Genomic DNA, 12,491 nt, shown 5'->3' with positions numbered 1-12,491 from the left:
TTGGCTTTCCCTGGGAGATGCCATTTTCAGCCAGTCTCTACTTCCAGCTTGTGAAAGGGATATGGGCTGTCTAGCCAGCCCTGTTCCAATGCCACTCCTGTCACTCAAACTCTGGGGTTGTTTTCAACACTTGTGGAAGATGGCTGAAAGGATTTCAACTGAAATACTGAAAAAAAGAGAAAAAAGAAAGGAAAACATTTTAGGTGTAATGATAGCATTAAAAAGTGCAGTTGAATTCTGGCAAATAATGTTTTAACCATTTCTGGTACCTTGACTTTCTAGAGAGCTCAATCAAAACTCTGGTCTAGAAACAACCTGTATTCTGCATGCAATAACTCTTCATGGAGACACTTTCAGAAGGCATCCTGATGAGAAGTCTCAACCACCTCAGCCGGTTCCTTTTAATGCATATGTGCTATAGTTCTACTCTAAGCTCCTTGCGGACATCTTCCCTCATCACCTTGTTCATAAAAGTGAATCTGGGAAGGAAAGGAAAAGCCAGAAATGAAGTTCAGTTTTCATTCCTCACTTATAGCTGCTGACCATTGGTGAGAGATGGACTTTACACTAAGATATAAGTTAAACACCCGCATTAATATGGGCACCTCGCTAATCTATGTGTTGATCTTTAGTCTATCAAGCTATATACCTACATATGTGACCTCTGCTAGAGAGCTGGGAAAGGCTTCCCCCTAATCTTCCAACTTCACATCTACTTTGGAGAGAAATAGCTTCCACTGCTGGACTATAGGTCAGCTGTTCTATCATGCTGTGAATGGTCTGTTAAGGCCTAAAACTGCCTTTATGAGTGATTTAATGTTTGTCTGTTTATTTAGGAGTTCCTTAAGTTAGCAAAGCCCAAAAGGCCTGTTTTCAAGTTCAGTATTTCTTTTAGCCCCAGTCCCCCAAATGCTACACCAGCTGTTGCCACGTCAAGCTCTGACAACTTTCTAGCTACAGCTCTTGCCCATGATTAGTTGGGTCCAGGACTTTGAATCTGTCCAACACCACCAAGTTGATTGATTTGTGGGGCACTGTGACATGAAACAGATGAAACAGTGGTTTCTTAGTTGAAAACCAACCAAACAGCAGCATGGGCTGGACTAACATTGTTTTCAAGCTGCTGTCAAACATTTTCAAGCTGTGTGCCAAAACCAAGGTGGAAAATTTAATATGTCCCTCTTGAATACTTAATTTCTTTAACATAGACTCCGCATATTCTCAGGATCTTTAACATTGTAGATTCTTTTTACTTCACTCCACTTTGCTCTTAAAACCTTGGCAAAACCTATATGTTGACCTCATAAGTGCTGATTAAAAATTAAGTTAAATATAGTCAGAAATGCTGATCTCTAGTGATTGGATAGGGAAAGTTGAATCTCCTCCCTTATGGAAACTAGTTAGAGTGGTGGTCAATGTCAAACTGAAGATGGAAAAAAACATAACACATTCACAGTTATGTCTGATATCAAGTAATGCCAATGCTTTCCTGATTCCATGTCCCCAACTTCCCGCAGGATTCAGAAAAGAAAATGTTTGAATGGATGGATATTTGTACCCAGAGAACTATGTTAGATGTTTATAGTACATCCTCAGTCCACAACATCCAGTGGACAGACAGCAGCAGATCTGACATACAATTTAACATTAATCATCAGCCTTTGGTATAGTACTGTGCACACTTTTATTTAGATTTTCCCTCATATACACTAAATACAAGCCATATTTGGGGTTTTGCATTTCATCAGACACATAAACAGCACTTTTTTTTTACTTTTAGGTGCTGTTATTACTTAGTTTCGGGGGTATACAACTGTTTCCATTCATCTCAAATTCTATGCAGCTGTTGAAAGAAAAAGTTACTTTGATTTAGTAAATATCTCTGCACATCTAGTGTTGTGAGCATCAAAGGTACGTGAGCAGATATCAAAGCATGCTTCTGGATCATCTATCCTTGGCAGCTACACTGAATTTCCATCTCAAGAGTGAAGCACAGTTTCTTACAACGTAGAAAGAAATGAGAGAGCAAACCTTTAAAAGGGGCTACAATAACTGAAGACTGAGATGGCCGTCCTTGATTTTATTTGCAAAATGAGGTGGCATGTTTAACATTTTGCACCCTGATGATAAAAGGTTCGCATAGTGTTCTGGCATGTAGTAGACTACAGAAAAACGGGTTCCAAATGTAAATAGCAATTTTTTCAGAAACATTGCTTTTGATGTTTATTTCTCTTTGATTTGGAAATGATTATTGACGCATCAACTTTTACAGATTACCTCATTGCAACCACCTTGCTGTTGTTGTCTTCATCTTCTTCTTTTTTTAAAAAATTGAGTATTTTGTAAATATTGTAAAGCCACCGTAAATCTTATGTAAAGCACATTTGCAATAGAAATGAATATACATTTAAAATGAAAAACTGAAATAAATAAAAATGTTTGCAGAGATTTGAAAAGAGAAAAAAGTTATTTGCATAATTTAGGGCCTACTCACACAAGGCATGGTTGCCTTGTGCCGTGCTCGTGTGCCCTCCTTGCCACTCCCCCACTGACCTGCCCTCACATTGTACTCAACCTTCTGGACTTTCTGTGTTAAAGAAAAGTGAAAGTGTTCTTGTATACTGAGTTCAACAAAACAATACCCAACCAAGTCTGTGTTTTGCTCAGTTTTACTGACATTATTAAGTTATTATTGTTCCGAGGCTACCACATGATAACTGCTGAGCCTGCTGAAGAACAACAACTTGTAGATTTAAACTTTCACTTTGTGAATGGGGCTCTATGGTGCGTCACAACATGAGGGTCCAGAAGTAGCACTCAGAATGCCATCCAAAATTTCTTTCATAAATGCAAATGCAGCCACCATTATTCTGAAGTGAACAGAGACAAAAAGGTACAGAGAAAACAAAACAAAAAATAATACTAATACAAAGTACCAAGCCAATTTGCATAGCACTAATATCACAGTACCTTGTGTCCATGTTTGGAATATGGTAGGTGATTTGTGGTGGAATTTTTACTTTGCAGATCACAGGTGACCGACAAATTACTGTAGGTCACAAGGTCATAGCAGTATCATGTGAATAGGGCTTTAGATTTGTCTGTAGCCATCAGCTGATTTTACATTATTTGTTTTTTATCCAAGTTGATAATTTTTGTAATGTTTTTGTGTGAACCTAAGTGAAACCAAGTGTATTAAGGGAAGAGGGAACTATCAATTGTGGAATATGATGTGTGTTAACTTACTAATTGTGAGAGAACAGAATTGCATCAACAACGACCTAGTGAGGAAACAAGACTTAAGAGCCTCCACTTCACTAGACACCTTGTGATAGTGAAATTGGTGCCGCCAGTGCGCTGCACATGCTAAACTGTGCCACCATCTGCTTCGAGACCTGGGACCAGCCCAAACCACAAGACAGTGGCTGAAACACACAACTCAAGATGGCAGTCCAGTCCGCAAACACAAGCCACAAAGCTACTCTGAGTCTCAAGGATGTATGACTGAAATATGGAAGCGCTTTAGGTATGACATGGTGACACAAACATTTGAGCTTTTGGGATGTTGCCAGTGAGCCTCAGGCCAAGCAGGATATTGCCCGTATGGCCATCCTACTAAGACTTTGTGCGTAACTATTTGATATTTCAAAGACAGCAGAAGGAAGAAGCTGGCGGCAAGTTAATGACAATATAGGATGGCAAAGGAGCAAACTGCTCCATTTATGTTCATGTCCACATGCTGGTATGGATGAGATCACTCGGCCGGTCCCACAGGTATAAGATGTTCTCAGTTGTAGTTTCATGGACAAATAACAAAGATCCAACATCAGATAAAGGCATTTGGCTCTTCGGAACAGAGTGGGAAGCCCAGTGCAGCAAGAGGCTGTCCTTCACTAGCGGAACCATTCTCCACACTTGGCACTGACATAAAAGCAGCTTCTACTCCACTGAAGTACTCACACATACGTACACACATACATAGAGACAAAGACAGACATGCACACACATATAAGTGCATGCCTGTGCACACATACTCACAACCCCACACACACAATGCAGGAAGTATGCCTGTCACGGACACGCAGGGAAGGGAGGCAGCAAAAACAACTTTCTGTCGACAGGAATAAGAAAAACAACAGTTGAAAGGGGGTCTGCATGAGAGAGCGAGAGAGAACGCGAGACAAAGGCATTCGCTCCGTCAGAACTCATCAGTCTGCAGAGGGAAAGTATGTAAGGGAGATGCAACCATATGAGCGCTGTCACTGTCCTCCTGAACACAAGACAGAAGGGACAGGCTGGTGGAGAGCGAACTGAGAGCCCGGGAAACCTTCAGTAAAAACCTTCCACATCAACAGAGACATTGGCAGGTTGGTGAGGTTTAGGTATGACTGGGATACAGGTATACACAGCAGTCTGCGGACTAGACGGAGGTGTAAACACATGACTAAAACAAACTTTCTTCAAGCAGGCACTATGAAGTGGAGGTGTTTAAAGCTTGGTAATGAGTTTCTTTGCCCAAAGGCACAGGCTTTGCTAAAGAGAAACAGAGAGAGCAGAAACACATTGGAGAGCTCGTCAGTGAGGGCCAGATTACCCTAAGGCCTCCAGGGCCACTCTCCAGAAGAGAAGATAAAAGAGCTTATTAATAGCCCTTAGATTTACATGCACTAAGTGGATGTTTATATTGGAACTTGCTGCTTATGTGTGAACATCCAACAGCTGTAAACAGTGCCATTCAGGTCCCATTTCCTTTACATCATTGATATTGTTTCAGCTCACAAAATAGGCAGCCAGAGTTTAAAAAACATCATTCGGGCATTATCTTTTAAGTGGTTCCACAGTTTGGTCTCCCCAGGGCAGTAATCAAGAAGTTTCATTGTGGACTTCCTCTTCTGCCTCTTCACGTTATGCTGACCTCAGTATAAACAGCTGACAAAGGGCCGACCAACAGAAGCCGTGTTATAAGGTTAGGTGGCCTGCCCTATAGGACATATTTCTATGTAACTGTGACATACAGTAGGGATTTTTACCACTACAGACAGGACATAAGCAGATTTAATTAAAAAAAAAAAAAACACATTTTTTACAACCTTTATCTATTAAAAGAAAAAGCTACCTGGCTCAACTGCATATTTGGCCAATTTAACTTTATATCATTGTGAGATTACATATGCTGTTTGCCCTCTTAATGTAAATACAGTACTTTAAAAAGCAATTATTCTGGAATAAAGAGAAAATTACTTGATTTTGCTTTCCCCGTGCCAAGTAAAGTATAAGACCAAAAACATTACGCCATTGTATTAAAGACTGAGAAGCCCCTCATCGACCACATGAAAGAGAGGCAGTCAGGAGAAGTAGAGTTCATGGGGCAGCATACAGCGCATGTCCGTAACCCCCACTGCCTTTTATTGGACAAATATAAAATTAACAACAGTCAGGAGCTGTAATGGTGAGCCTGGCAGCTTCCAACACAAATTTCCAATTTGAGGTCAGTTGTATGGTTCTATAAAAGTTTACTGGGCTGCTTAAAGAAGAGCTGTCACTTTACAAGAAACAAACTTTTCTAATTAATCATCAGGCTAATAACCCCCAGTCTTTTAATGTGCTTCAAGTCTAATGCATGCCCCTATTAAAGGCAAAGAGAAGGCAAAGCCCAAACTAATGGCTATTGACATAAATCAATGAAAAAAAAAAAAACTGCTGTTAAATTTTCCTTTCTGGGGCAACTAGTAAGAGGACTGTAAAAGTACAATGTGCAGCAAAGAGAAGTGACCTAACTTTTAGCATTAAATTTTATATTGCCCTTCCACTCGTGTAACTTGTTAAAATATGTAACTTGTCAAAATGTATAATGGGGGCAACAGCACAGGGAGTGTCAACAGTAGAGCTGGCTGCAGACTATTAAGACCATTAAAGAAGAGAGCATAATGGAGTCTAACATAGCAAAATGTGGACTAGGGTAGAAGAAAAGTAGGTTTTAATGGAAGGTCAAATTTTTGTCAAATGGTAAGAAATTTACTAACAAAGTAAAACCCGGATTTGTCAGATTTTGATATAAGTTAACAGCAAGTGTTTTGGAATGAAACCTGTCATATGTAATAGATCCACTTAACATGTAGAACACGTGGACAGGGAGTCTGGAGGTGTTAATGGACCGGTTGACACAAGCATCATGTTCAGGATTCCTGGCTGGAGTGTTCTCTGAGAGTGTAAGGACACTGCAGCTTTGTTCTGCCAGGACATCAAAGGGACAACCCGAACTATTTGAACAATGATTCCCATCTATATATAGAGGAAGTGATGGACGAAGAGAGTCGGACATGTATGAGGTCACTGTCAGAATACAAGGAACATCCATGCCAACATCCATCAGGTGATGAAAGAAGTGCAAATACTTCTTGCCTGCCAGAACAGGGTCAGTGACGGACTTCTGAATATGGCCTCTGCCAAAGCACTAAGAAGACTAAGTCACCTTTAAACACTGACTCTCAATCATACCTCACCTTCCTAAGCTAAAAAGAACAGGGCAGCTTTTACCTGCTTAAGTTCTGTCCATCTCAGCGGAGTTGGTTCCAGTAACATGAGACCTCTTCTAGATAAGATCACAGAGAGATAAAGCTCCCGTATCAGAGATTAGGCAAAGTTTGTTTTCTCTCATTTGAACCTGGGTGGGGATAGTCCCTCGGCCTGCCCCCCTAGGCCTGGGCATAATGCCATTAGTGGTGTTTTGTTGACAGCAGGCAACGGTAAATGAGGCCCCGCTTTAATCAGCGGCATGCCGGGCTGGTGTCAGAGTTCCCCCATGTCTCCCAGGTGAAAGATGAGCAGGGAGAGAGGTGTTGTCTCCACGTTAATTAAAACTGCTCCCCTCACGCGAGGACTCTTTGCTGCTACCACCAACCCGCCCCCTGAAACCACTGCTATACTCTCAGCATAAACATTAGCCATTAGCTTGGAGTGCAGAGAGAGGAGGGAAGCAGCAAGGGGTGTAATTAATCAGACTAAGATCATGTTCTAACCACTTAAAAGCAAGAGGGGGGCATTTATCTGCAGGGGAAACAGGTCTGCTCTGGTTTACACGGCAACTGAAATGTATAGGTGGGGTTTATTTTGGAAAGAGTCCTTCACAAGGGAGTAAGGGACAGTGAGTGAAAGTGAAATCATTTCACATAACAGTCAACTTTTTTCTTGTAAGGCCTTGTGTTCACAACTAGAAAGTTAGGTGGATTTACCTCCAGCCTCGAATTTCTCTTTTTCTGTCTTTCTCTCAAAACAGTACAGTGCGGTCCATGTCAGAGGGACAGCAGACACTGTCCCAGTCTGGCTATTTACCCAGAAATCCCATCCTCCACAGCGGCTTCCTGTTCCCTTGAAGTGAGACATCCTTTCCTGGGGGATCAACTGGATGAACCAGACACAGATATGCAGATGCTGCTTTAGCCTGGCCATGCCCAGTTACAATAACACACTCATGCTGTTTATCCCAGCAGCCCGCCCTAAAACACCAACCCCATCCCAGCCAGGCGCACCAGGCAGGAGGCATGCTGCGCCCTCGATCTGGCCTGGGTGGATGAGACAAAGACTGCTTGATAGAGGGTGGGTAGATGGGATGGAGGAGGTTAGTCAGGGAGTCCCCCACTTCCCTCCCATACACTATGAAACCTCCCGGCCTCTGATGCAAATGAGGTGGTGGGGGCAAAGAGAGAAAAACAACATGAAGGGAAAAACAGACACAAAGGAGGGATGGGCGGAGAGAAGGCCTCCTAAAGCAACACAGAACTGAGGGCCTTTTCAAATCACGGCGGCAGTGAGTGTCAATCAAGCGGTCAGCGTTGACAATGTTAGGCCAGTGCAGGCAGGGCTAATGTCCTCTCTGCTCTGCCCAACCCCCTCGAACAGCACCTCCCCAACTCCCCACCTTCCACAAGCCCCTTGTGACCACATGAATCTGACTAGTGACAGCTCGGCATCCTGTAATTTGCCAATTTGCACGCATGTCAAAAAGCCAGACCATAGTGAATTATGGCCACAAAGTGGGAATAGTCCAAAAGAAGTGCAAGAGATCCGCAACACGGGAGGATAATGGAGATGACGGGGAAAACAGCAGGATGAAATAGATTTGAGTGAAGGCTGCTTTCACAGTGTGTGCGCCTCCATCATAGTGAACAGTTGACTCTCATGATTCCTACATAACACAGCCTGGTGGGCCTTGTGTATTTGAGCGTTGTGTGATTGCATTTGGATGACTGTGATATATGCATTGGCTCAAGTGTGTGTGTGAGAGAGCAAGTGTGTGTCTTCTCTGACAAGACCATGTGTGCCATTCATCTTATGAGTGCCAGTGTGAGGAGCTGAACAAGTCTATCTGCTACTGCTGCGCAGAAAAGTGGGAATGAGGGTGATTATCCATGGCTGAGCCATTAATCTTGAGCATTATCAACACCTTGCTGGTGCAATCTGTGTTTCAATCCAACAGTCCATGCATACTTCTCCATGAGTGTTTAGCTCATGTTTGTAGTGAAGATTGTACAGGAAAACAGGAACTAAAACACCCGTTAAATAAAAGCTATCACTAGCACCTAGTCTCCTGCTTTCACATCACCAAGAACATACAAGAGAATTGAGCTGAGCAAGAACTTGACCTCATATTTTTCCCAGTGGAAAAGGAACTATGCCTTTAATGTTCATATGTGCATGTCGAATACACCTCCTGCGCACACACACACACACACTAGCACAAGAAGGTAGCATGAAGCCTGTATAAATCTCTATCAGGAAGCCAGCCAACCTCTCTGCCCCTCGCTGCTGAAAAGCGTATAATAGTCTAAGGAACCAGAAACACATTTTCTGGATAGTTGGCAGCAAATGTCCCATAATGGTCTGGGCTGGGTAACTTTCTAAACGTTATTTTTATTGTTGGATCTAAAAGGTAGGGGGGAAAAAGCAAGGCTGACAAATGCACATACACACTGAATCGTCTGCAGTGGTATTCTGTGTAATGTACTGTATGTAAAAGAGAGCAGAGGGAGCACATGTGGTCCCATGAAAGCCCAGCCCACACAAACATTATGCTGACAACCAAAATAAACTTGCTGCAAAATTGTTTTGTATTTACATGCAAAAATAACAATGATTCAGCACATGTAAACTCTTTGAAATCTCAGTCACATGAAGTGATGTCTGACAAAGCCCTCTAAATCAATATGTTATCATTGCAATATGTCATTTGGCAATGCAGGGGCTAAATCTGCCCTTTACACTTGTTTAACAATGTTTTACGTATCCCAAACAATCCCAAGCACTGATTAACATCTGACAAAGGGGCACTCACTATTGCAGTAGATCCTCAAACCATCCGTGAAAGTGAAAATGAGAAGCAATTCTGTTAAACACTACACATTATGATGGCTATTTACCACACCATTGTAACTCTAAAGGGTGGACCTCTAAATGTCTCACAAAGTAATCTCGCCTCTGGTACAGTTCACTGAATTCCCTACTGCTGGCCTAACAATCTGTCTTGCGTTACTCGCCTTCCCAAGTGTGAGATGTTAAAAGGCTGAAAGGAGGACAAAGCTGACATTGCTAGCAGCTTTTCAAAGTTGTGTCATTTACTCAGGGGTCAGGACATCACACAGCCACTGAACATGGTTGTTTAGCGGAAAACTATGATGGGAAATGTTTATGCTGAGTGTAGATAAGCAGGCTAGTGCCTTTAGGGGCTTGAGTCCAGAATAAGTTGTGCACAATATTTAATTTTTTAATAGTGTACTGTATGTACAGGCAAAAGGTATGTGCTACTTTAAGAAGATGCTCATAGTATTTAGTCACTGAAGTGTCACAGCAGGATCTCAACTTCACTGCCTTAGCGCTGCAGAAGTTTTCAACTTGAGAAGATAGGTTAAGGGTCTTTTATCTAATTTCTTCTCAGACAACAAACAGACCACTGATTCCTTTGGAAACAACACATTTACTGGCGGGTAGATCATAAGTGCAAGTCATTGTTTAGACCCGTTCAGACATGTACTCCTCTCCATAAATCAGCATCTTAATGCTTCTGCTTCTTGTTCAAATGAGTACCTTTGGAACTTTTCCGTAAAAGTCAAAATGGGAATCGTATGTCAGACTAAGTAACATTTCAGTGTCATTTTTATTATAGCACACATCTGAACTGCTAGCGGCCACAGACACAGACTAACACCAGCTAATGCCATACTTCCAGCTGTATGAATCAACTTGGGGATTTTTTTTCCCATTTAATAATAATCACAAAAATTACTAAGGACACAGTTTGTTAGGCAAAATCATGAAAACACTTCATATGTTCACTTTTGCCCAACAACTTCACACCTATTACAAACTGAAATGTCCATGAAAATAAAACTTTACTGCAATACAGACAGAGTATTTAACTGGTCACATTAATGAGACTAACCAGTTATAAATGTTTGACCCAGATTCTGACAAAACATTACTTGGAGTTGAAGTTTCCTTTGTTGCTTCCAACTGTTTGTAGGAGGCTTCTCTGAGTTTATTAACTGCCTATAGCATCAAATAGGAACAAGATCCATACAAGTGTCTTCAAAACCAGAGATCAGTGCACATTTACGAACATAAGACAACAACAGTAACTTCAAAAATGACATATAATTATGAATGATCCCTGACATGGAAGCAGGATCGATCAGGATCCAGTAGTTTAGCTGTTACACAGAGTCAAGGTTCATGAGCAGCAGTTAAATAATTTGTTACAGGTTGAGTCCTGAGCCCCATCATAGCTGTTGGGATATTTTTATTTGACTGTTGGCAAAGCAGTAGAAGAAATAGTAGTACGAATATCATCACGCATGGGCAGAATTAGGCAATCGTTAACAAGGTTATTAGTTGTGAAAGTTGGATAAGCTTGATGGTAGTTTAGATTCATGCTGCATTACTATGCATGAAACATCATTTCATCTGTTGTCCAATTTGTGTGCAATATCAACAAATATGTGCATACCATGCATCCATCATGGGTCTGTCTAACTGAAGCTGTGAGGAACATTTACGTTAAAATAACCTGTGTCTGAGTGTTAGACTGCTGTCATTTTAACAGACAGATGAAGCAGCAATGTTACATATCCCATGTATTCCATGAAAAGGGATTTTGATAGCACTGTCCAGTTTAATAGGAGAGATTTCAAAGTGACTGGTGGTTTGTCTAAATGACCTTTCCTATTCCTATTTCCTATTTAATTTTCCCAATATTGTTTTTATTGTTTAAACAGTAAAACAAATGCCTGGTAAAAAATAAAAATGTAAACTAAAAATGTGAAAAAGAGAAAAGATCCACACAAACATTTTCATGAGAGACTTTAAACTCAAAGTGAAGAGAAAGTGTGCATTTAAGTGTTGACATAAAGAAAAGCACACTTTGACACACATAACACCAACTAGCCATAGGTCTGCTCCTCATATATTGTTGCTCGTACTGCTTGTCCTAACAGTAAATATCTCCCTTCAACCACAACACAAAGCCACAAGTTGGTTTCCATCAGGGTAATTGATGTGAAGGTTCTGCTGAAACCAACCCTGCATGCATTTTGAAGAGGTGAGCAGGAAATCGGGCCATCCGAGGCGGAACACTGCATTCCTATCACGCAGCTCGGGTCAGAACCTCTGGTAGAGTCAGGATTTGTAGCTTAAAGGCTGTCAGAAATGATCACTTTGCTCTGCAACTGCACCCCCCCACTCTGACACAGCCCCTCCTTTTGTTAAGGTAAAGGATGTACCCCAACAGATTTGATGACCGGCTCTTTCTCTCAGCCCTCTCCGGTCTGGGCTAAACACAGTTTAGGTTGTAGAGTCAGTGTAACACTGTTGTACAGGGGGATAGAAAGGCAGAGTTACTGGATATTACCTAGGGAGCCAGGGTGGAGAATCAGTTTCCATTTCACCATGACCTTTCTCCGGTCCCAATGGTGGTCAGCTCCACCGCTACCTCCTTCCTCTCACATCCCCACTGAGCAGCCTCTGCTCCACTGCTGTCTCTTTTTTTTTTCATTTGTCAACCTATCCATCTCACACTTTTACTCAGATCAGACAGAAGCATCCACCCCCCACCAACAAAGAGATCGAATTCCCATAGCTCATCTATCTTCTCATCAGCTGTTTACACTGATTTAAATGTTAGCATTGCACACAGTGCAAATGCGTAACTAATATGCAACTGATGAATACTAAGAAAATTACATCTAAACAACTCCATATCAAATTAAGGACCACCAACAACTTCTAAATACAGCTGTAATTGCAGTGAATTTTCCCCTCAGGATGGGAGTCATCCCTTTCCAACACCCGAGCTATTCTTAGTGTCTGTTAGTATTGTTTTCAGCCACCAAACGCTACTTTCGTATTAAAACATTTGTGATGACTTTCTCTTATGCCGACAATGCCGGGAAGCTGTTTGTCAACTGGCTGACCGCACAAACCCTGACACACTCAGGACACAC

This window comes from Amphiprion ocellaris, chromosome 1, assembly GCF_022539595.1.
Source record: "Amphiprion ocellaris isolate individual 3 ecotype Okinawa chromosome 1, ASM2253959v1, whole genome shotgun sequence".
In the NCBI taxonomy this organism is placed as follows: domain Eukaryota; kingdom Metazoa; phylum Chordata; class Actinopteri; family Pomacentridae; genus Amphiprion; species Amphiprion ocellaris.
Note: the sequence above shows the minus strand (reverse complement) of the source record.